At 40.6% G+C, this 24,584-nt stretch overlaps 1 protein-coding gene across 12 annotated transcripts in view; it reads right to left on the bottom strand.

The window, feature by feature from the left end:
- Positions 1 to 6,475, bottom strand: part of LOC140728939 (teneurin-3) — a 2,305,574-nt gene extending 2,299,099 nt beyond the window's left edge. For 8 of the 12 annotated variants that reach the window (XM_073048051.1, XM_073048055.1, XM_073048053.1 and 5 more), the window contains exon 1: positions 6,457 to 6,475. The gene's annotated coding sequence lies outside the window, so the exon portion shown is untranslated. The remainder of the gene's footprint in view (positions 1 to 6,456) is intronic. The other 4 variants (XM_073048057.1, XM_073048068.1, XM_073048061.1 and 1 more) reach the window with 1 other exon arrangement.
- Positions 6,476 to 24,584: the final 18,109 nt, after the last annotated feature.

Below are 24,584 nucleotides of genomic sequence, written 5' to 3'. Positions count from 1 at the left end.
TAGTATGAGTACAAGGACTGTTAGACTGGGTAACAGATTCTTCCCCCAGGCTGTGAGATTTTTGAACACCCTGCTTCCATCCAATACACATTATTTATGACAGTGCCAGTAGCATAATTCTGTTGTATATTTAACTATACATTGTATATTCATACTATGACATTTAAAAAGGAACGTTTGTTAGTTATCAGCATTTTTCCAGTGGCTCAGATGAATAAGGAGTGAGAGAGGAGGCAACTCATGTGTCCTTAAGTGAGATTTAAAAGAAGCGTTTGCTGGCTTTCGGTATTTTCCGATGGCCCAATCAAACAGTGCTTCATCAGCAAGGGCTAATAAAATTAAGGCAGGGACAAGCAGAGTGACCATTGTTGGGTAAGCAATTGTGTGAGTGGACTAGTGTTGCAGTGGGAAGGCTTTGGCCCATCAAGCTTTGGTGAGAACAGGCCTGAGCAAAGCAATTATCTGGAATGTTTCTTATTCATTCTTCATTTTTTCGACTGTTAATACATGGTTAGAGCAGTGGAAGTGGCCCCAGGAGCTGTTTTGTGTTCTTTGTGTGAGATGCAAGAATTCTAGGAGACCTTCAGCCTCCCAGATAATCACATCTGCACTAAGAGGCAGCACCTCACAAAAGGTTTTAAGGAACTGAAGCTGCAGCTCAATGACCTTTGGTTCATACAGGAGACCGAGGAGGTGATAGATAGGGGCTACAGGGAGGTTGCTGTTGTTGTTGAATACCATTGAATCGCTGTCGACTCATGGCGACCCTGTGGGTAATGTAGTTGCCCAAAGAGTTTTCACGGCAAGATACGGAAGTAGATTGATTGCCAGGCTTTTCTTCCTTGCAGATTCTGCTGCTGCCCAGATTGGGACCCAGCCAGATTTCAACTCAGGACCATCTGCCTCCAAATCCAGTGCTGATTCCAGTGCATCACTGACTGGCCCAAAGGAAGGTCGTCACACGAAGGAAGGTGGCAGGAGGCAGGTATCTGGGTAATTGTCAGGAAAGGGGAAGGAAGTGGGCAGCCAATACACAGAACTCCTGTAACCAGTCCCCTCAATAATAAGTATACTGCTTTGGCTCTTATTGCAGCGATGGGGTCTCTGGCTCTGAATCCGGTGCTGTGACTCAGGAGGGAAGGGGAAGAAGAGGACAACAGTAGTGATAGCAGATTCCATGGTTAAAGTATTAGACATGAAATTCTGTGGATGTGATAGAGACTCCTGGCTGGCATGTTGCCTCCCATATGTCAGGGTCAGAGATGACTCAGATGGGGTCTATAGCATTCTAAAGGGGAAGGGTGAGCAGCCAGAAGCCTTGATATATTTTGGCACCAATGTCAGAGGTAGGAAAATGGTGGAGGTCCTGAAGAGAGAATTTGGGGAACTTGGTAGAAAGCTGAAGAGCAGTACCTCTTGGGTAATAATCTCTGGATTGCTGCCCGTGCCACATGCTAGTGAGGGCAAAAATAGAGTGACTTGACAGATGGATTTGTGGCTGAGGAACTGGTGCAGGGGGCAGGGTTTTAGATTCCTGGATCATTGGGGAAGGTATGACCTTTACAAAGAGGATGGATTACACCTGAACCCAAGGGGAAAATCAATGTCCTTTGCTAGAGATGTTGGGGAGGGTTTAAATTGATTTGGCATGGGAATGGGGGACTGAGTGATAGGGCTGAGGAATGGGCAGTTGGTATACAAGCAGATGCAGTGTGTAGTGAGATTGTCAGGAAGGACAGGCAGATGATAGGACAAAATTGTAGTCAGTAGGATGAGTTGAAGTGTAACACAGGGACAAAATAGGAAAGAGGGGCAAACACAGGACTGAAGATGGTATATTTAAATGCCCACAGCATACAGAATAAGGTAGATGACCTCATAGACAGTTGGAGATTGGCAGGTATGACATTATGGGCATTACTGAGTCGTGGCTAAAAGAAGATTATAGTTTAGACCTTAATGTCCAATGACACACCTTGTATTGAAAGGACAGGCAGATAGGTAGGGTGGTGGGGTGGATCTGTGTGTAAGAAACTGAAATCAAATCCTTAGAAAGAGGTTTCATATGATTGGAAGATGTAGAATCTTGTGGGTAGACTTAAGGAACTACAAGGGTAAAATGACCCTGATGGGAGTTATACATAAGCCTCTAAACAGTAGCCAGGATGTATGCTACAAATTGCAATGGAAGATAGAAAATACATGTCAAAAGGGCAATGTTATGATAGTCATGACAGATTTCCATATGCAGGTATATTAGGAAAATCAGGTTGGTGCTGATTTTGGAACCCAAGAAAGAATTTGTAGAATGTCTACAAGATGGCTATTTAGAGCATCTTGTGGTTGAGCCCACTAGGGGATCAGCTATTCTGGATTGGGTGTTGTGTAATGAAGTGGATTTGGTTAGGGAGTTTAAGATAAAGGAACCCTTATGAGCAGTAATCATAATATGATAGAATTCACCCAACAACTTGAGAGGCAGAAGTGAATTTGAACTGTATCAGTATTACATTGGAATATAAGGATTTACAGAGATACAACAGGAGAGCCGGCCAAAATTGATTGGAAGAGGGCCCTAGATGGGATAACAGCAGAGTAGCAATGGCTGGAGTTTCTAGGAGTAATTCAGAAGTCAAAGGATAGATGCAATACATCCGATAGAAGAAGTATTCTATAGCCAGGATGATGCATCCGTGGCTATCAATTTAAGTCAAAGCTAACATAAAAGTAAAGAGAGGTCATATAATAGAAGATAAATTAGTGGGAAGTTAGAGAATTTGAAAACTTTTAAAAACCAACAGAATGCAGCTAGAGAAGTCATAAGAAGACAGGCAGTATACCAGACAGTTGAGAGGATCATGGGGCAGAAGTGACTGCAGTTGCTATTACTAAGGAGAAGTTGTTTGGGAAGCTGAAGTTCACCTGGATCAGATGAACTACATCTCATAGTTCTAAAAATGGTAGCTGAAGGAATTTTGGGGCATTTACAGTGATCTTTTCATGAATAACTAGATTTTTGCTTCTGGTGGAAAGGAAAATTTCAAATGTCACTCCACTCTTCAAGAAGGGCGGTAGGCAGAAAAAAAGGAAATTATAGGCCAGTTAGATTGTGAAGGATGGGGTTTCAGGGAACTTAGAGACATATAATAAAATGGGCCAAAATCAGCATGGTTTTCTTGAGGGAAAATCTTGCCTGACAAATCTGCTGGAATTCTTTGAGGAAATAGCAAGTAGGACAGACAAAGGATTATTGGTGGATGTTGTGTACTTGGATTTTCAAATGGTCTTTGACAAGGTGCCACTCATGAGACTGCTTAGCAAGATAAGAACCCATGGAATTACATGAAAGATACTAGCATGGATAGAGTATTGATTGATTGGTAGAAGGCAAAGAGTGGGGATAAACAAAGCCTTGTCTGATTGGCTGCCAGTGGCTAGTGGTGTTCCACGTGGGTTGGGTCTGCTTCTTTTTACATTATATGTTAATGATTTGGATGATGGAATTAATGGCTTTGTGGCCAAGTTTCCCCTTCAATTTGAAGATGGATGGAGGGCAAGTAGTGTTGAGGAAGCAGGGACTTAGACAGATTAGGAGAATGGGCAAAGAAGTGGCAGATGGAATACAGTGTCGTGAAGTGTCACATATGGCTGTGTACTTTAGTAAAAGGAAAAAAGCATAGACTATATTCGAAATGGGAATGAAATTGAAATATCTGAGGTAACTTGGGAGTCCTCATGCAGGATTACCTGCAGGTGACCTTGCAGGTTGACTTGATGGTGAAGAAGGCAAATGCAATTGAAAATATAGAAAACCTACAGCACAATACAGGCCCTATGGCCCAGAATGTAAGCATTCATTCTATAAGGACTAAAATATAAAAACAAGGATGAATGCAGAGACTCTATAAAGCACTGGTGAGGCCTCACCTAGACTATTGCAAGCTGTTTTTCAAAGAAAGGAGGTGTTGACTTTGGAGAGGATTCAAATGAAGTTCACAAAATTGATTTGGGAATGAAAATCTTATCATATGAGGAGCATTTTACCAGCTTTGGTTTATGAACTCACTAGACTTAGAAGAATAATGGGGGATCTCATTGAAATCTATCGAATGTTGAAAGGTCTAGACAGAGTGGATGTGTAGAGGATGTTTCCTGTACTGTGGGAGGCTAGGACCAGAAGGCACAACCTCAGAACAGAGATGGAAATCAAGAGGAACTTCTTTAGCCAAAGAGTAGTGAATCTGTGGAATTCATTGCCACAGGCAGCTGTGGAGGTCAAGTCATTTAGTGTATTTAAGGCAGATTAAAGAGTTTGATAGATTCTTAATAAGTGAGGGCAGGAGGATGGGGTTGGGAGGGAATTTGAGGAGCCATCATCAAATGGTGGAGCAGACTAGAAGGGCTGAACAGCCTAATTCTGTTCCGATGTCTTATGGTCTGATTATGTCAACTTTTACATCAATAGAAATTTTGTTATTATCTGTAAATATTATTGTGTTAGTATTATTTTATAAGCTGTATGTGATATATGTAATGCGTTTTGCATCTTGGTCCCAGAGGAACGTTGTTTTGAATAGTTGTATACATGGGCCAGCCAGTGGTATAATGGCATCAGTACCGGACTTTGAGACAGATGGTGCTGAGTTCAACTCTGGCTGGATCCCAACCTGGTCCACAGAAGTATCTGAACAGAAGAAAGGCCTGGCAATCTACTTCCATAACTTGCCACGACATCCCTATAGAGAACTACACAATCCACAGGGTTGCCATGAGTTGACGTGGACTCAACAGCACCATACACTTGTACCAAAGAATTACAATAAACTTGAACTTGAGACTACAACATATTTGGTTTTCCATGAAAAAAATGATGCCAGTTATTATCTCCAAAACCTCAGGGTTCTCAGATGTTCCTAAGTACTGTTGTTATAAAAAAGACTGATCTCAAACAGTAAGCAAAATGGCATTCTACTTTAGTATGAATTTAGTATAGAATTTACTGCAGCAGACTTAATCCCCAGTCTACAGTGTGATTTTACTGATGTCCAAATGGAACAAGGACAGTGGACAGGAAATATCCACTAATATTGAAATGTGCATTTGACCAAGAAAATCTTTGTGTCTGTACATTTGAGCATGTACGTCTGAGTGAACGAGTGCAAGCTTATCACCTGCTGTCTGCTAACGTACTGATGCAATCTGCTTGGATTCACACCTCGAGAATGGCCATTTGTGCAATGTCCTGGAAGATGGATAGTGTTCTTGACCCCAAGCATGCATGCTAGGTCAAAATTTTTCAAAAAGGTCTGCAAAATGACATGCAGGGTGAATGCTGCTTGTACAATCCAATCTTACGCCACCTTCAATGATATAAAAACCTGAAGATTTTTGATCATTTCAGAATCCATAGCTATCCCAGTTGTATCACAGCAGACAGTTTATAGTTTCAGCAATAGCTTTGATATCTTAAATGGCTGAAAAGGATCAATGCTCTTGTTGCAAAGCAGCTTTGCTTTGGATCAAAGGCAACTATATTTCATCATTGCTAAAAAGCAACTGCCACTAAATTTTAGCAAATAATCTAGTGGCTTGGAATTTTTTTTCATCTGTAAAGAGGAAAAAATTTCTTCAGCTGAGCTAAAAGCACTTCAAAATGAAAGTTGGAAATCCGCGGTACATTTTTGACGCCACCACGCACGGACCGTTTTACAATTTTGCTTCACTCCCAAATCATTCTTACAGTGGCAGGAGCAGAAAATATTTTATTACTCAGGTCCTCAACTATAATATCACAAAACTACCCATCAAGCTGAAATAGGATTCCTTATTCATCTGGTGCTTCTCTGTAACCTTCTCCAAATAAACAATTATCATGTGCAAAGTGGTGACAGGTTCATTGTCTCAAGGACATTACAGTCAAGACAAAATCATATATTTAGGATATTAAATACGACTACATGCTCTTCAGCAGGATTAATTTGATATGTCTCAAGACAGAAGTATCATATTTTGTGAATGGCAATGCCAAAGCAAAAGCCCTTACCGTTATCCCAGCTGAGATCCAAAAATAAAGGGCATGCAGATTTCAATACTTCCTCATTTGTGACTGACAGTGCTTGGTGCATTCCGCAATGGCAAACGCCAAATCATATTCGAGATTTCTTTGGCTACCGAGTGTATTGTTCTAGATTTTATTTGCAATCTGAAAATGTTTCCCATTGTGTAAATATATCAGACCAAATCATAAAACTACAACAATCTCATTTACAAAATAAGCAATTTAATTATGATGAACAATGTGAATAAATTTTCTAACCAAATTATTATTTGTTTAGCCAGAAAACATGACAGAAATGGAATTGGAGAATATAATACAAAATCCACCTCTATTTTCTTCCCTCCCAATCTCCTACTACCCCAATTTACTGAGTGAATGAGAATTAAGAATAAACTTACGGTTGTTGCTTGGCACCAATCCCAGAATTACCGAGTTGTTACTGATTCAAATCTCTGTTGAAAGAAAACCAGAGTAGTGAAATAAATAACAACAGGAACAGTTTTGAATTTCTTTCTAACCATGACAGGATTACCCATTACATCCTGAGTTTCCTTTACATCCTCCCACTCCCTTTCTCCCCAACATCCACATGTTTTTTTGTGTGTCTGCATAGTGATTGACTACATTGAAGTAAGGGCTTTGTGCAGTTGGGTCACAAAAAGAGGCTGAGAAAAGTAAGATTACAAGATGAGCCCCCAAACTGAAATAAAAGCAGCTGTAATCTTCAATGTGCATTTGCTATTACAATTGCTATTCAGAATATTTCATTGCTTTGAAAAGGAAGTATGCGGGGCAAGTAAAAGAAAAGCTAAATACTTTGATGGGCTCAATATTATTCAATGTGGCATCACATAACAGGATATAGATTGTGATGCAAGGTGGCGATAAGATGTTTTATCTTCATTAATTCACAAACAATGCAATGGAGGAAGTTGTCGTGTGGTCAGGCAGCATCTATGGAGGGAAATGAAGAGTTGACATTTCAGAAGGGGGCAGAAGCCAGAATAAAAGAATAGGAAGAGGACAGAAGCAGGTGATAGGTGAATTGAGGGTGGTGGGGGAGGGAGGGAGAAGAAAGGATGGTGAGAGTGGGTGCAAAAGAAGAGAAAATTTTAGAAGCTGGGAGATGACTCTAGAGGTCCTTGTTATTCCTCTTCTGTACAATTTGTTTATTTATTTTGGTAACTTATTTATGACTTACATAATACTGCTGCCACAAAGCAATAAAAAAATCACAATATTTATCAGAGATAACTGCCTGATTCTGTTTCTGAAAGAAGGGGAAAGCAAAGGGCTGAAGAAGAAGGAATCTGACAGGAGCGGACAGTGGACCATGGATTATAGAGTAGGAGGTGTAAGACCAGAGAGAGGAATGTGAAGGTGATGGGTAGGTCATGGAAGCAAGGGAAGGGAAAGAGAATGTGTAACGGGGTAACAGGGATATGGGAAACAAGGGGAGGGGGGCATAGGAACAGAAAGGTAAAGATTCATGCCACCAGATTGGAGACTACCAAGACAGACCTCTCAGTATTTCACCAGTTGCCAAGTTGTGAATCATGCTAAGCTCAAAAGTTCAGCTCTGTGAAAAAGCTGATATAATGTTGCTTATTGCCTTCGAATAGTAATGGAACCAGCTCCAGTAAACAATCAGTCTTGGTCCATATGTTAAGTCTCATCTTTGAATGTGCTCCAGAACTTAGCATGGATGTGTGACCATTTCAAAACAATGTTCTTTCTAAATTGTCCGCCAGATCTCAATTACCTTATCACCATAGTATCAAAGAAAAGTTACAACACAGTCAGATACTATTTTGCCTATCCTGCCTGGAGTAGTGAGAAAGATACTCTCACCCAGATGCTCCTTGCACAACAGTCATCTTCAGCTTTTGGTTGCATATCATTGAGCTCCCTGTCCCATTCCAGCACTGGTGTGTCAGTCCTTATCTTCTCTCCTGCCATAATGCCCAATTATCCCTCCCCTATCACTCTGCCTCTATCGTCCCCTTCTCATTCCTAATGTGGCATAATTTGCCTACGATTTTCTCTCCCTGCACTCTTTTTATATTTCCACCTAGCAGACTCACCCCTCCTTCTGACTTCTATATACTGGCTACCTCTGTCTACAATTATCAACTATCCCTTTCTCTCCGCATTTGCTGCTTGACCCACTAAATTCTTCCAGCAATTTACTTATTTCTGTCTCGGTTCCAACATTTGTTGTATTTGCAAATTGAATTCCTCCTTTTAGTCTGATGCCCCTGCACTGCAGAAATCAACACTATGTATACATGGAACTTTTTGAGTGTGAAGAGGTTTTGTGCATTTCTCATTTTTTTTCAGGCAGTAAGTTTGACACACCTTATACCCTGAGTGAATACATTCTTCCACATCTCATCTAATTCGCCCACCAATTCAGTAAGACAGACCATAAGGTATATTGTAGGCCATTTAGCCCATCGAGTCATTTACGCCATTCAATCAGGGGCTGATCCAATTCTTCCAGTCATCCCCACTCCCCTAATACCCTTTGATGCCCTGGCTAATCAAGAACCTATATATTTCTGCCTTAAATGCACCCATTGACTGGCCTCCACAGTCCCTCGTGGCAACAAATTCCACAGATTTACCACCGTCTGAATAAAATAATTTATCCACATTTGTTGTAAATAGATGTCCTTCAATCCTGAAATCATGCCCTCTTGTCCTAGACTCACCTACCATGGGAAATAACTTTGCCATATCTAATCTGTTCAGGCCTTTTAACATTCAGAATGTTTCTATGAGATCCCCCCTCATTCTCCTGAACTCCAGGGAATACAGCACAAGAGCTGCCAGCGTTCCTCATACAGTAACCCTTTCATTCCTGGAATCATTCTTGTGAATCTTCTCCGAACCCTCTCCAATGTCAGTATATCCTTTCTAAAATAAGGAGCCCAAAACTGCACACAATACTCCAAGTGTGGTCTCACGAGTGCCTTATAGAGCCTCAACATCACATCCCTGCTCTTATATTCTATACCTCTAGAAATGAATGCCAACATTGCATTCAATGGAGGTTAACCTTTAGGATATCCTGCACAAGCCCCTTCACATCTCTGCATTTTGAATTCTCTCCCTATCTAAATAATAGTCTGTTTGTTTATTTCTTCCACCAAAGAGCATGACCATACACTTTCCAACACTTTATTTAATTTGCCACTTCTTTGCCCATTCCCCTAAACTATCCAAGTCTCTCTGCAGGCTCTGTTTCCTCAACACTACCCGCTCCTCCACCTATCTTTGTGTCACCAGTAAATTTAACCACAAATCCATTAATACCATAGTCTAAATCACTGATATTCATTGTAAAAAGTAGCGGTCCTAACACTGAAACCTGTGGAAATCCACTGGTAACTAGCAACCAGCCAGAATAGGATCCCTTTATTCCCACTCTTTTTTTCTGCCAATCAGTCAATGCTCTACCCATGCTAGTAACGCCCCTGTAGTTCCATGGGCTCTTATTTTGCTAAGCAGCTTCATGTGCAGCACTTTGTCACAGGCCTTCTGAAAATCCAAGTACACCACATCTACTGCATCTCCTTTGCCTACCCTGCTTGTAATTTCCTGAAAGAATTGCAGTAGGTTAGTCAGGCTGGATTTTCCTTTCAGGAAACATGCTGGCTTTGACCTAGCTTGTCATGTGCCTCTAGGTACTCTTTAATCTCATCCTTAACAATCATTTCCAACAACTTCCCAACCACTGATGTCAGGCTAACAGGTCTATAGTTTCCTTTCTGCTGCCTCCAATCCTTCTTAAGTAACATTTGCAATTTTCCAGTCATCCATTACAATGCCAGAATCCATCAATTCTTGAAAGATCATTGTTAATGCCTCTGTAATCTCTCCAAGTACTTCCTTCAGAACTCAAGGGTGCATTCCATCAGGTCCAGGACATTTATCCACCCTCAGACTATTAAGCTTCCTGAGCACTTTCTCAGTCCTAATTTTCACTGCACAAACTTCACTTCGCTGACACTCTTGAATGTCCGGTATAATGCAGATATCTTCCACTGTGAAAACAGGCACAAAATATACATTGAGTTCCTCTACAATCTCTGCATCTCTCATTACAATATCTCTAGAGTCATATTCTATGGGTCCTATATCTACCCTCAACTCTCTTTTTGTCATAAGGGGACAGGAGTCTGGACCCAAGTCAAGATAGACAAGATGTGGTGAATGTGGTGTGCGTGAGGGACGTGACATTCAAGGTGATTCTGGGGTTCTGGGAAAGTCTTAGAGTTCAGGCAAGGCAGGATCCCAGAGTTCACTGGGCGGGCTGCATAACTCCTAGGCAGGGCCCGGACCTCCCAGGCAGGAACACAGGGGCCTGGGCAGGTTACAGGGCACAACCCATCAGCAGCAAGGGATAGGTAGGGGCAGAAACCTCTGGGTGGGCCACATAGCACCTAGGCAGGACCCAGACCACCCAGGCAGGAACACAGGGGCCTGGGCAGGTCACAGGGCACCTGGGTTGGTTGTGGGGCACAACCCATCAACAACAAGAGATAGGTAGGGGTAGAGTTCCCCCACCAGGCAACAACAGTCCAGCCAGGCTTGCCCAACAGAGGCAAGGGATAGGAAGGGAACTAGGTCCAGGGTGACTGCCAGACTTACTCAAAAAACTCATCTTTAACAAAGGGAACTCCACACCAGAGGAACAAGCTAGACAGCCCAATTCCACGCAATCCCAGAGCCCCCTATATACACCGCCAGCCGATGGGGATCAGGTGCGCCTCCTTGAGCCCCAACAAGCCACGATGATCCACAGGTGTGACTAATTGGGCTCAAGGGTGAAAGGAGGGATGGCTGCAAGACCCGGAGTCCGGAGTCCGCAGACCAGATCAAGACCTGGAATGCAGGCTCCGGACCAGACCATAACACTTTTACTTTTTAAATGCTTAAAAAAGCTATGCATCTGGTTTTTGAAATTTCTGCTCAGGGAGATCAGTTGTTTCTATTGATCTATTCTGTTTAGGCATTTCAATTGAGACTAATATAATGTCTGTACTCTTAAATTCAATGCCTCAAATAATAAAGGATGCATCTCATATGACTTTTAAACCACTTTCCAGATCTAACCTGTTTCCTTTCAGGATCTCCAGGCTCACAATTCAATGCATTTCTCCCCTCACACACCAGCCAACATCCTGTCATTATCTGTATACTCCTTTTCTTTCATGTATCGCCTCAAATCTGTTAGCTTGCATTTATTCAGATTAAATTCCATTTTTTGACCAATAGTTCAGACCATTTGTATCTGTCTGCAATCTCTTCACTGTCAAGCAGAAGGCCAATTTTTGTATCATTGGCGAACTTCTTTACCAAGGTCCCTCCAGTTCATCAATATATATGAATAAATATACATAAAGTAAGGGCCTAATTAATGAACTCTGTGTAATCTCATTGGTAACAGCTCTGCATTGACAAAGACACTTGCTATTTATTATTCCTTTCCATCATGACATGAAGCCTATTTCTGATTCAATTTCCCACTCTCCCATGAATTCCATGGACTCTTCCCTTTTTTTGACCAGCTTTGCATGTTGGATCTCAATAAATGCACTGTGAAATCCAGATGGACTATGCCATCTTCATTAACATTCCTGATAAATTCCTCAAAAATCTCAGTTAAGTTAGTTACATATAACTTTCCTAGATAGTCCTTGATCAACTTGAATCTTACTGAAGGTATGTTTTGTTGTCCCTTAGAATGAATTCCAATAATGGTGAGAAGGCAGGTGTATGGGTTGAGTGGGATCTGGGATCAGCCATGATGGAATGGTGGAGCAGACTCAATGGGCTGAATGGCTTTATTCTCCTCCTACATCCTATGGTCTTATTTTCCCACTGCACTGTTACACACAGTTTGCCCTGGTTATTGAGAAACATGGATAGAGACTTTTTCTCCACAAGGTAGGAAACTCGAGGAAAGAGGTTTATGGTGGGAAGGAAGAAATTCAAAGGAGATCTGAGGGACAAGTTTTCTCAGAGAGTTTGATGGTTAAATGGAGTTAACTTTCAGAGGAGGTGCAGAAGTAGACACAATTACAATGTTTAAAATACATTTGGACAGGTACTTGGATGGAAAAGGAGTAGAGGGAATGATGCCTAATGTAGGCATCATTATCGGCATGGACAAGATGGCTTGAAGGGCCATTTCTGTGTTCCATAGTTCTATACTCTTTGACACTAAATCTATTCCATAAATGCCCCATTGATATCTCATCTATCTGTCCAGTTCCTAAATCCAGAGTTATCCCCAGCATTATCTTGATGGGCTTGGTACATAGACAGTTCAGGAACTTTGTGCCCTTTAAACTGCATCCCTGTTAATATTATGGTGAATTATATGCCAAATGAGCAAAACTGAATCACTGTGGATATCCCAGCTGGGAAAAGGAATGCTGAGTTACTTCCAGACCTACCTTCAAGGGCATTGTGAGACAAATTGCAGTTCAAAACCAGGAATTTAAAGGTAAAATGGGTGAAAATTGGGTGAAGAACAAAATTCTTTTGAACTTTTATGATTTGACCTGGTTATTTGCATATTAATGCTTGTGACTTTTTTTCAATAGTTTGGCATGTTACTTCTGATATACGTATGCACCGCAAAATTTTAAACTCTTTACTCCTTTTACAAAAAAATGTGCTCCAAAATGTTCCTCTGGTAGTTTTGACCTTTTTTTGACCTGATATAAAAATGAACACTACTGCAGCAACAGATTGTTGTGAGCATGAAGAAGCTAAGATCTTCAGATCTTGCTCCAGGTTACAGACAAAAGGCAAAGTGCAAATACTGGAAAGCCTTTGTACTGCAGACATGTGACTTCTCTTTCAGTATGAGCATCGGATCTTGAACTGCCTCACTAAATGAGCTGCCACCCATCATTGCAATAGGTCCATCCAACGGAAAAAATCAATTATTTCAGCTGGTTGAAAAATAAGATTAGCAGAGCAGCTGAGGTGAAAGAGATCATCGAACTCTTGAAACTGTCGAAGGCATGATTAGATGTTTTCCTCAGTTTTATGGACTGTGAAAAGGGATAAGAATTCATGCCTTAACATCAGACCAACTGGAAGTGCAGAACAGAGAAAACACAGCCTTAAATGGGTCTGTGATATCAACCTTGTCCGTCTCTGGCTATCTTACGGCATGAACAGAGCTGATGTGACCACTGATGATGTGCTGGAGTGGCTCCAGGCCCACAGAGTTCGGTATTAATCAAAGGATATAAACAACAAGAACAGCAGGGAATTCAAACCCTCCAGATTAGAAAAGGTTTCAGCAGCAGAATAGACTAAAGGTCAAACAAAGTAATTGAGAAATGTCACAAAATCTGAAGATAAATAAAAGAACTGTTATCTTACAAACAATTTGAATTAAATGCACATCACAAAAATTCTTTCTCTATAACAGAATATTTGGATATTCTGAATGATCTCCCCTTGAAATAAAAATGATTTTTCAAGTTAATTGAACCATACATGTATTCTGATAAAGAAAATAGCATTCTTACAGGGTAAGGTTCAAAACACAGTATGTGGAATCATAAACACAGCACAGGGCACGTATAGTTACAATAGCACATGCAGTCGCAATATAATATTAACATAACATTGAGTCATGCGGCCTGAAGATTGATGGTGCATGGGATGTTGGTCCTGGAGCATGTTTCTGCAATAACTAGTCTGCTGTAGTTCCTCATCTCCTACAGTTGCAGACAAAGGCAATCCAGTTTGTCTTCCAGGGATTGAACACTGAAGAGCAGCATGGATGTGAGAGCTGGCCTGCAGCGGCCAGTCCCCAGCCCAGCAGGGATTCCAGCACGCCACTGATTTAATTTGGAAGCCCTAAGCACCATATACAGGCTGATGGAGCTTTGCTCAGTTGATCATTTCTGGATGGGCATAATTTTTCAGACCTCTCATAGCAAGCAATGAGTGTAAAAGGAATATTGAACAAAAAGGATACTTGTTCAATCAGTTAAAACTGTTCACATATAACTGGGGGAACTGGGACCATTTATCTGCTCTGTTATAACTAAAAACTATCAAATGGAGTTTCATCTACAAAGCAAAACATAGATCAAAGCATTCTTACAAAAATCTCTTAAAATATCACAATTCTCTTATCATTCGAGCAATGTTATTGGAACATTGATTAACACATGATAAGCAGCACATGCAGAATGCTGGAGTAACTCAGCATCTATGGAGCGGAATAAACAGTCAATATTTTGGGCCAAGAAGGGAATGGGAAAAAAAAACAGAATAAAAAGGTGGGAGGAGGGGAAAGAGTACCAGCTAGCACATGATAGGTGAGGTAGCTGAGTGGGAAGATAGGTGGGTGGTGGTGCTGGTGGTGGGGGGGGGGGGGTGGAATTCCGTGAGAAGCTGTGTGATAATAGGGAGAAGAAGTATATGGCTCCTACCCATCATTTTATTCCTCTCCATAGTTACTGCTTGATCTATAGAGTTCCTTCAGCATTTTGTGTGCGTTCCTCTAGATTTCCAGCATCTACAGAGTCTCTTGTGTTAATGTACAGTATGGTAATTTATTAACATAAGGCCTGTCTGTTGTAAAAATAACATTGGACTTGAGCTATGTTATTAGAATACAAAGATCTATTCACTCCAATATTTTCTCTTTCTCTTTGACAATAGAAAATTCCTATTTCTCTTTCTTCTGCAAACAGAGACTGAAGGAGGATGCAACAATATTGTGCAGTGAGCCCAAAGAGCATGTAAAAATGAAGAAGGGATGGTGTTACAAAGGTATTGGCAGCTGGCAAGATTAATAAAACCAAATGTATTTTTTATCACACACAAGATGAAAACTGGGCAAAACTTCAGCAGACTTTAATTTCCTAGAATCACAAGGTTAAAATTAAGTCATGCTACCTGGATATTGTGATTTACAGCACTTTTCATGTTTCTAATCTTGTAGGTTTAGAATCACACTTCTCATGGCACATCCGCATGATGTACTGCTCATAGAAGCAAGCAGATCACGCACACTTCATGCACAATATTTTATTCCACTCTGAAGGTGGGATGTATATTTGATGGCTTGTCCCCTTTAAGTGCTTAGAAGCAACAAATACAAGAAACATAAATATGAAATAGCAGCCTTTCTTTCCCCATTCTTGTATGCTGCTGACACTTTGAAGTGTAAAATCTCAAACATAACACATTCATGCTTGGATGAGAGTGATTTTATACTTGGATGTTTGAAGATTTGGAATGAGATTGGAAACATGAGCTGCATAACATCTGAAAGTTTGCTGTGTAGCAACGGTCCACAGTGACAACATAAATGTTCCCTCTTCCTAGCAGCACACACAAAATGCTGGAGGAATTCAGTGGGTCAGGCAGCATCTATGGAGGGGAATTTTGGTCAATATTTCAGGTTGAGATCCTTCATCAGGACACTGAATCATCTGAGTTCTGATGAAGTGCCTGAACCTGAAATGTTGATTGTTTATTCCTTTCCATAGATGCCATCTCACCTGCAGAGTTCCTCCAGCATTTAGTGTATGTTACTCTGGATTTCCAGCATCAGCAGAATCCCTTGTGTTCATGATATACTCCCTCTTCCTCACAGTGCACCATGAATGCAGTATGTGGCATCCACAGAACTGACTGTAGGACTATGTAGAATATACAACACAGATACTAGATATTTGTTCGATCCAGTATACATGAGCCACCCACCTCTTACTGTATTCCTTCACTGAAATCTATTTGCACAGTCCATCGATTTGCTTTCTCCCTCACTGGCTTGCCCAGTATTCCCTTAAATGCACCTATACGTTTCACTTGAAACTCTCCCTTCAAGAGTGAATTCTGCATTTCCATCATTCCTTGTGGAAAGCAGTTTCTTCTGAATTCCATGCTGGTAACTTAATGGCTGCTAGTTTTGTTCTTCCACACAATTAGAAACATTTGTTTTCAATATCCATTTTATCCAAACCTTTCATGAGGCTAAAGAACTCTATAAGTTCACCACTCAATTTTTTCTCTCTCAATAGAACAGAGAGTCTGTTCAAACCGTCCCGATATGTAAACCCTTACATTTCTGATCCTTGGGTGATACAATTGACATTTATGCATGGTGATACAGGTGCAATTTCCCTCTATCTCACTCACCAGGCTAATTTGGAAGTTCCTTACACAGGAAAGTTGTAGCACCTTTGCCAAGGACTGCAGCACTTTAGGAAAACAATTTACCCACCCTTTTCAAGAACAGTTAGAAATTGACACTAAATACTTGACGCCAATGGGTGTACTTCTCCTTTCAATGAACCATGCTGTTCTTTAAGGTATTCAAGGTAAACTTATTATCAAAGCATGTATGGCACCATATACTATTTACTTTCTATCAGGCATGCACAATAGAATAAAGAAATAAAATAGAATCAGTGAAGTATTACACACAAAGACAGACAAGCAACTACTGTGCAAAGAAAGACAAACTCTGCAAATAAAAAAAGAAAATCCAACAATAATGATGATAATAAATCATAATACTGAATAACATAAACTGTCGAGTCCTTGAAAGTTCTGAACTTTCATTTCATTGTTCTTCATATGTCATTTAATCCTAATTGCCACAGAATTGTAATTGTTAAGGTATTGTTAAGGTCACCCCATTCCTCACCTCTTCAAGTTTCAACACTGATTTTAACTGATCTCTTTGTTCCTTCAGCAAAAGCCAGGATTATTTTTTTCTGCAAAAGGTGATAGCTAAATATCATTCTCCTGAACAGCCAGAATAACAACTGGTATTCATAGAATAACCTGATACTGCAATAATCTTGTTATATTTTTGATTTAGCTTCTGAAATTCTGTCAGCTTTGAAAAGATTACTCTAATCCTCACAACCCCAGTGTGAGTCATAAATAAAACATGCATTTTGGTGGCAATCTGCAATCCCACTGCTGACCTCAGTTGGGTCATTTAAATACTGAATACAGCACAGCCAATGAAATGTGTACCTCTAGGCCACTGAGGTGATGAAAGACTCTGGATTCCAAAAATTCATTTGAAATTTAACATTGCAGAACGGCAATAATCACGTCACCCACAATATGGAGCCATGCTGTGTTCAATATAGATGAGCTTATCTTGTACTCCTGCTAAAGATTCCAGATACACCTGCTTTGTAATCGCCCACTAGTTGTCATTATGCTGTTAGAACTCACAAGGGCAAGGCTATTCCTCTCCCAGCTTCTCACATTTCTGAATTTGTGGCTTCTCATCAATTCCTTGCTAGCCAATTCTGAGTCGCCCCCACTGGATGCAAACTTCCTTCCTCTTCTCAATAGCTCTGATATGCCACTTGCCAAGTAGTTATTTCACTTCTAATGCTGTATTTTATGAGGGCAGGTGAAAAATTCGGGAAATAGTCATCTTTTAAACTCGTGGTGATGATGAATTGTCTCACGCCAGCCAGGCCAGCAAAGGGTGAAGTTGATTCATATGCTTGCTCTGATTGCCTGGTGGATACAGAAACCTGGTCAAATAATTTGGAATCACTCAATCAGGTGGCTAAGGAACATTCGTAAGCAACTTATTTTTCCAAAAAAATGTTCATGGCAGAGATTCCTAATTCCTCAGGTTGGCACAGCAGTGTCGCAGTTACAGTAATGCTATTATAGCACCATGTTCGATTCCTGTCACTGTCTCTGACCTTGACCGCATGGGTTTCCTCCCACGTTCCAAAGACATATGGATTAAGGTTAGTGAATTGTGGGAACGTGGGCAAGGTATGTTGGCGCCAGAAGGGTGTTGACACTGCAGGCTTCGGCTGCCCAGCACAACCACGCAAACAACACTTCCCACTGTATTTTTCGATGTGCATGTGACAAATAAAGCTAACCTTTTATTCTCATTTTATATGTGCACACCTTTCATAAACATTGAGAGAGCTCAGCCATAGTATTGCAGAAACCAAAGTTAAGCACTTCAAGTATTCTGCAATACAGCTGAAGCTCAGCAAGTACAACTACTCAGAGGGCAGTTGTAATCTCCCTATCACTAATTCCACATGACTATTAGTTTGGGTGCTATCTTCAAGGGATATCGTGGGAGAGTTTTCCTCTCAAAATCTCCATGTGCTTTTCAGCTGAATTTAAATGGCTTTGATAGAACTTTATTCTGAAGCTATACAAAATTATGAGGAGTATAGATAGGGTAAATGCAAGCAGGGTTTTTCCATTGAGATTGGGTAAGTCAACAACTGGAGGTCATGAGTTACGTGTGAAAAGCAAAATATTTAATGGATCCATGATCTTCACTCAGAGGGTGGTGAGAGTGGGGAGTGGTGGCTGCGCCTTCAATTTCAACATTTAAGAGAAATTTGGATTGGTACATGGATGGAAGGGTACGGAGGGCTTTGGTCGAGGTGTAGGAAGAAGGGCCTGTTTCTATGGTGTTTTTGTCTGTGACTCTATGACTCTATTGTCCTCCCCTAAAGACCTTTAAAATTTAATATATGTGTCTAGAGTCACACATGGGCCAGAACAGCTCAGGATGGCGTATTTCTTTTCTGAAGGTCAATATTATTATGAATGGGTTTTATTACAATGCACTAATTGTGGTTTCTATTCCTTCATTGAAATGTTTTATCTTTAATTCCCAGTTTTTAAAAATTTAATCCTTTGAATTTCTATTCCTGGGTACCATGAAGGGATTTCAACTCACATCCCTGGATTAGTGATCCAGAACCTTGGCTGCTTGTCCAGTAATCCAATCCCTCCACGATGGAACTTAAGTATCTGCAGATTGAAGTACTTAGCTAAGACTGCCAGAACAGAGTTAAGATTAATGTACAATCCTGATCTGTACCGCTATTGGAAAAAGTATGATGTGAATAGCATTATGGCAGCTAGGTTTTAAGTAGATCAGCGAGACCTTGCCCTTTGCTTTTGTAGTGTCCTTATGTTTCAAGGACTTTGACTTTTGCCTATATAATCTATTAGCAAATAATAATCCAATTAAATTTTATAAAGTAAAATAGGCAATTTTAATTTTTAATCTATATTCATATTTTTATTTAAATGTGTAGTGGGTGCAATATTAACACTTCATAGATATTTCATTGACTATTAAACAATTTGAGGCACAAACCAATGAAAAAGGTTATAGAAATGCAGGGTTATCACATTATTTAATTCACAATACTTGCACCTTGAATATTCTTGCTACTGTCTCTTCTGCCAGGACATGCCCATATTTTCTAAGAGTTCAGGGTGAAATTGTCCCTTTTATTTTAATGAAATTGAACAGTGAGAGGTTAACAGGATGCATCACAGTTTGGTTTAGCAAATGATCTGCCCAAAGCCACAAGAAAGTTCTATACATGGCTCAGTATATTAAAAAAAATCTACACTCTCTTTCATGGTCTCTGTGTACACTTCTTCCTCCTTTGGAAACAGAGTCAACATAATCAAAGAGCCTCCCGCCCTCAACATTCTCTCCTCTACCCTCTCCCATCAGGCGGAAATACAGAAGCCTGAAAACATGTACCACCAGGCTCAAGAAGAGCTTCCATCTCACTGTTGTAAGACTATTGAACAGACATCTTGTATAATAAGGTGAACTCTTGACATTGCAGTCTTTCTCATTATGACCATGTACATTATGGATTGGTTACACTACGCTTTTTCTGCAATGAAACACTTTATTCTGCATTCTGTTGGATAGATAGATAGATAGATAGATAGACAGATAGATAGATACTTTATTGATCCCAAAGGAATTACAGTGTCACAATGGAATTACAAGTGCACAAATATAATTATTAGAAGAGAAGTATAAAGAATAAAAATGAGTTACCACAAAGTCTAACATCATTTACCTAGTTATAGCTTGACTCATTATAATACTGAATGTCTGAGGATAGGAATGACCTTCTATAGTGCTCTTTGTAGCAGCAAAGTTGTCTTAGTCTATCACTAAAAGTCCTCCTCTGTTCTTCCAAGGTGGCATGAAGAGGGTGAGAAACAGTGTTCAGAATTGTTAGGATCTTCCATAGGGTCCTTTGTACGACCACAGCTTCCAATAAGTCCAGTTTGACTCCTATAACAGAGCCAGCCTTTCTAAGCAGTTTATTGAGCCTGTTGGCATTACCCACATTGATGCCATTGCCTCAGCACACCACTGCATAGGAGATTGTACTGGCAACCGCAGAGTGGTAGATCATGTGAAGGAGAAGCCTGCATACTCCAAAGGACCTCAGTCTCCTCAGGAAGTAGAGGCGACTCTGGCCCTTCTTGTACACAGCCTCTGTGTTGGTGCTCTACTCAACTCTGTCATCCAGGTGCACCCCAGGTACCTGTACGTCCTTACCATATCCACTTCCTCACCATCAGTAGTAATAGGGAGCAATGCAGATTTCGTCTTTCTAAAGTCCATCACCATCTCCTTTGTCTTGATACTATTGAGCTGCAGGTGATTCAGCTTCCACCATTTGAAAAAGTCCTCCACCAGGACCCTGTATTCATCCTCCTGTCCTCCCTTTATATGTCCAACTATTGCTGAGTTATCAGAGAATTTCTGCAGATAATATGACTCAGTATTGCATCTAAAGTCAGAGGTATACAGGGTAAACAGGAAGAGATCCAATACAGTCTCCTGTGATGGTAGGTTATTGCTTTCCCTCTGTACTACTCAATGTAGTGTTGTTCAATCATCTATATGGATGGCAGTGAAATACATTATTTTTCATTGTACCTCAGTACCCGTAAAATAATTAAAAAAGATGGCCAGCCATTTAGAGCAAGCTGCCACAGATGAATTTTCACTGCATTCCTGTGCTGTACTTCAGTACTTTTTCACATTGAAGTCCTTATCTTCTGAATTCCTTATTGATTGTTTCTTCACTACAACCATGCCCACCAACAGCCCACACACCACCAGTACGGCATTCTAGATTCTAAACAGATAAAACGAAGGTTGGTAGTATTGTGCATAGTGTAGAAGATTGTCATAGATTACAATGGGATGGATAGCTGGGCTGACAATTGGTAGAAACAGTTAAATCCAGAAAAATGTGAAGTGCAAGGTTAATGGCAGTATTCTTAGACATGAGGAGGAGCAGAGGGATCTTGTGGTTCACGTGTCCATGTCCATTGATCCCTCAAAATTGCTGTATAAGTTGTATGAGTGGTTATGAAGGCATATGCTATGTTACCTTATTATTCGAGGGGCTGAGTCCAAGAACTGTGAGGTTAAATTTCAATTGTATAAAATGCTTGTTAGACCACACTTGGAGAGTTGTGTTCAGACAATTCACCTCATTATAGGAAGGATGTGGAGGCTTTAGAGACTGAGCAAAAGGGATTTACCAAGAAGCAGCCTGGATTAGAGATCATGTCTTATGAGGGAAGGTTAAGTGAGCTAGGACTTTTCTTGTTGAAGAAGGATGTGAGGTGACTTGATAAAATTGTATATAATAAGAGGCATGGATAGAATGGATAGCCCCCTCCTTTTTCCCATGGCTGCAGTGACTAATATGAGAAGGCATAATTAAAAGATCTATGAATCTGTTGGGTTCATCTACTGCATCTGGTGCTCCTGATGCAGCCTCGTCTACATCGGTGAAACCCAGGCAAACTACACGGGCTCTTTGCAGAGCACCTCCACGACATCTATAAAAAGCAGAATTTCCTGGTGGCCAACCATTTTAATTCCTATCCCCATTTCCATTTTGTCATGCCTGTCCATGGCCTGCTCTTCTGCCATGATGAGGCCACTCTCAGAGTGAAGGAGCAACATCTGTATTTCATCTAGATAACCTCCAAGCTGATGCCATGAACAACAATTTCTCCTTCCAGAAATATTTTTCCACCCCTTCCCTCTTCTTCTGTTCTCCATCCTGGCCTCTTACCTCCTCACCTGCTGTTCACCTCCCTCTTGGTCCACCTCTTCCTTCCCCTTATCCTATAGTCCACTCTCCTCCTATAAGGATTCTTCTTCTCCGGTCCTTTGTATTTTCCACCTATCACCGTTCAGCTTCATACTTCATTACCATTCTCCACCCACTGGGTTCACCTATCAGTTTCTAGCTCATTCTGCTTGCCCTCTCCCAACTTGTTATTCTGGCATCTTACCCTTCCTTTCCAGTCCTGATGAAGAGTCTCACCCTAAAACGTCGACTGTTTAATGTGATGATGCCTGACCTGTTGAATTCCTCCTGCATTTTGGACGTGTTACTCTGGATTTCCAGCACCTACAGAATGTCTTGTGATTATAAGGCTGGGGTCCCTGATTATGATGGCTGCTTTTCTGAGGAAGCCAGAGTGTAGACAGAATTCATGGAAGGAAGATTCGTTGTTATGATGTGCTTGAGCTCCGTCTACAACTCACTGCAGGTACTCAGATCAAAACATCAACCATCACTTTGCCACTTGAATTCTTTCAGCACTTTGGTTTTTTTTTTGGCCTCAGATTCTCCAGTTTATGGAACTGAAGTCCCTCAACTGCAGAATCTTTCAAATAAATCAAAGTTCAAAGCAAATTTATTATCAAAGTGCATATATGTTACCTTGAGATTCTTTTTCTTGCAGTCATTTACAGGAAGCTAAAGTAATACAATAGAATTTATGAAAAAATACATTTAACAAGCCTAATACTCCAACATGACAAACAAAACATTCTGGCAGGATGGTGCCAGTGACCATCTTGCAGATAGCTTACAAAACTACTGAATATTCTTCTTCTTCTAAATATACTTCTTGTTTTGCTGAACTCTGATTGATTGCAGCCTGTAGTTTCCCTTTCCAGAACAACTTTCTGGGCTGACTGAATAATCTGCTGCTTCTGTGATCTTTTAGTCGATCCAGCAGGGATGAGCTTTTGTGTTGATTCCTTATGGTGGAACGTGAATCTGTCATAGGCTCCATTGCTCTGTGCCAATTAAGGGGTCGAGCAAGGTTAAAATTGCTGAAGACAAGAACGGAAAACAAACAGGTGTTCAGCGCTGTCTGCCCGCGTTTGACCAGAGTCTCTTACTGCTGCCAGTGGGTGAAAGGTGCAGAAGTCTTGGGTCCCGTGCCACTGGGTTTGCGAGCAGTTGTTGCCCTACAGCCATTGGGCTTCTGCCTCAGCTCTGAACACAATCCGCAGTTGTGGACTTGCTTCGGGGACTCTGCAGCTCAGATTCCTTGTGATTTTTGTTTACATCTTTTGTTTACTATTTGCGTATTATTGATCAGTGCACTTCTGCGGGGAACTAACTCTGCGGCTGTGGCCTGCAGCCATCACCAAAGTGCTGAGGACTCATTGCTGCAGCACTGAGAACTCACTTTTTGGGACTCGGTGGTTAATGTTATTTGTTTACTTTTCATTGCATGCACAGCTTGTACTTTTTCCACACATTGGGTGCTTGATGGACTTGTTGTGTGGGCTTTTTCTTTCAACTCGTTCTATTGTGTTTCTTTGATTCGTGGCTGCCTGCAAGCAGACTCATCTCAAAGTTTTATACTGTATATATAAAATATATATAATCATTTTGTGTGTGTGTTGCTCTGGATTTCCAGCATCTGTAGGATTTCTTGTGTTTATGCAGTTAAAATTAAACTATTTTATGCACTCATCAACACAAAAGATTGTGTTGCTTATGCACTCGTCCTTTGCTAATCATGTGATCTGGGCCGAAGAATTCTTCAGCTAGGTAAGCCGAAGCAACCAAGTTCTTCAGCTCCGAGAACACAGGAAATCAGAGGCAATTTTTATTTACCTACAGTGCATTGACAGCAAATATTCATTCATGGTTCACAGCATTATTACTTGACATGTCAAACAGCAATTCTGCAGCTCATTAAACATAAATAAGTTTGGATGATATCTGACAACAAACTGATCATCCCAATCTTAAATGTTTCTACTCATCTCAGTTGGCATTATTTTAATAACATGCATATAGTTAAATGCTAAATGAAATCTCAATATTTTAAAGCACTATTAATCCTGATATGAGTAAGGTTTATTGTTCATGAACTATTCAATTAATTCAGTTACACAAGAAACAACATTCATACAATACCCAGTTAAAATAAAGTGAGCTCTAATTAATCAGCTTTGAGATTGATTTTAAGTAGCAAGTACTATTAGGAGTATTTAGACTCACCACAATGTCATAGTTTAATCCTCTTATAGGTAATACAAAAGGATTTCCTCTTGGTGTATGCAATAGAAATGATTTAATTTTCACTAAAGTGATGTTGTGTCACAACAGAATCACTTCTGTTTATTGCTTCAGTATTGCCCTTACAGTGCTGGTAAACTACCTCGGAAGCTTGAACTCTGAGTGGGATGTTATCTCAAAATTCCATGCTTAAAAAATGCACACTTTAATGATGAACCAGCTACTGGGAATCTCGCAAGCATTTGCACCATTTTTTAGTGCTAATTGTTCTGGGAAGGGCATCACTCAGGTACGTGGTCATGCCTACCACTGATTCAGCAAATGCATACCGG

This window comes from Hemitrygon akajei, chromosome 6 (genome assembly GCF_048418815.1).
Source record: "Hemitrygon akajei chromosome 6, sHemAka1.3, whole genome shotgun sequence".
Taxonomy (NCBI): domain Eukaryota; kingdom Metazoa; phylum Chordata; class Chondrichthyes; order Myliobatiformes; family Dasyatidae; genus Hemitrygon; species Hemitrygon akajei.
Note: the sequence above shows the minus strand (reverse complement) of the source record. Positions and strands in the feature narration are given on the sequence as shown.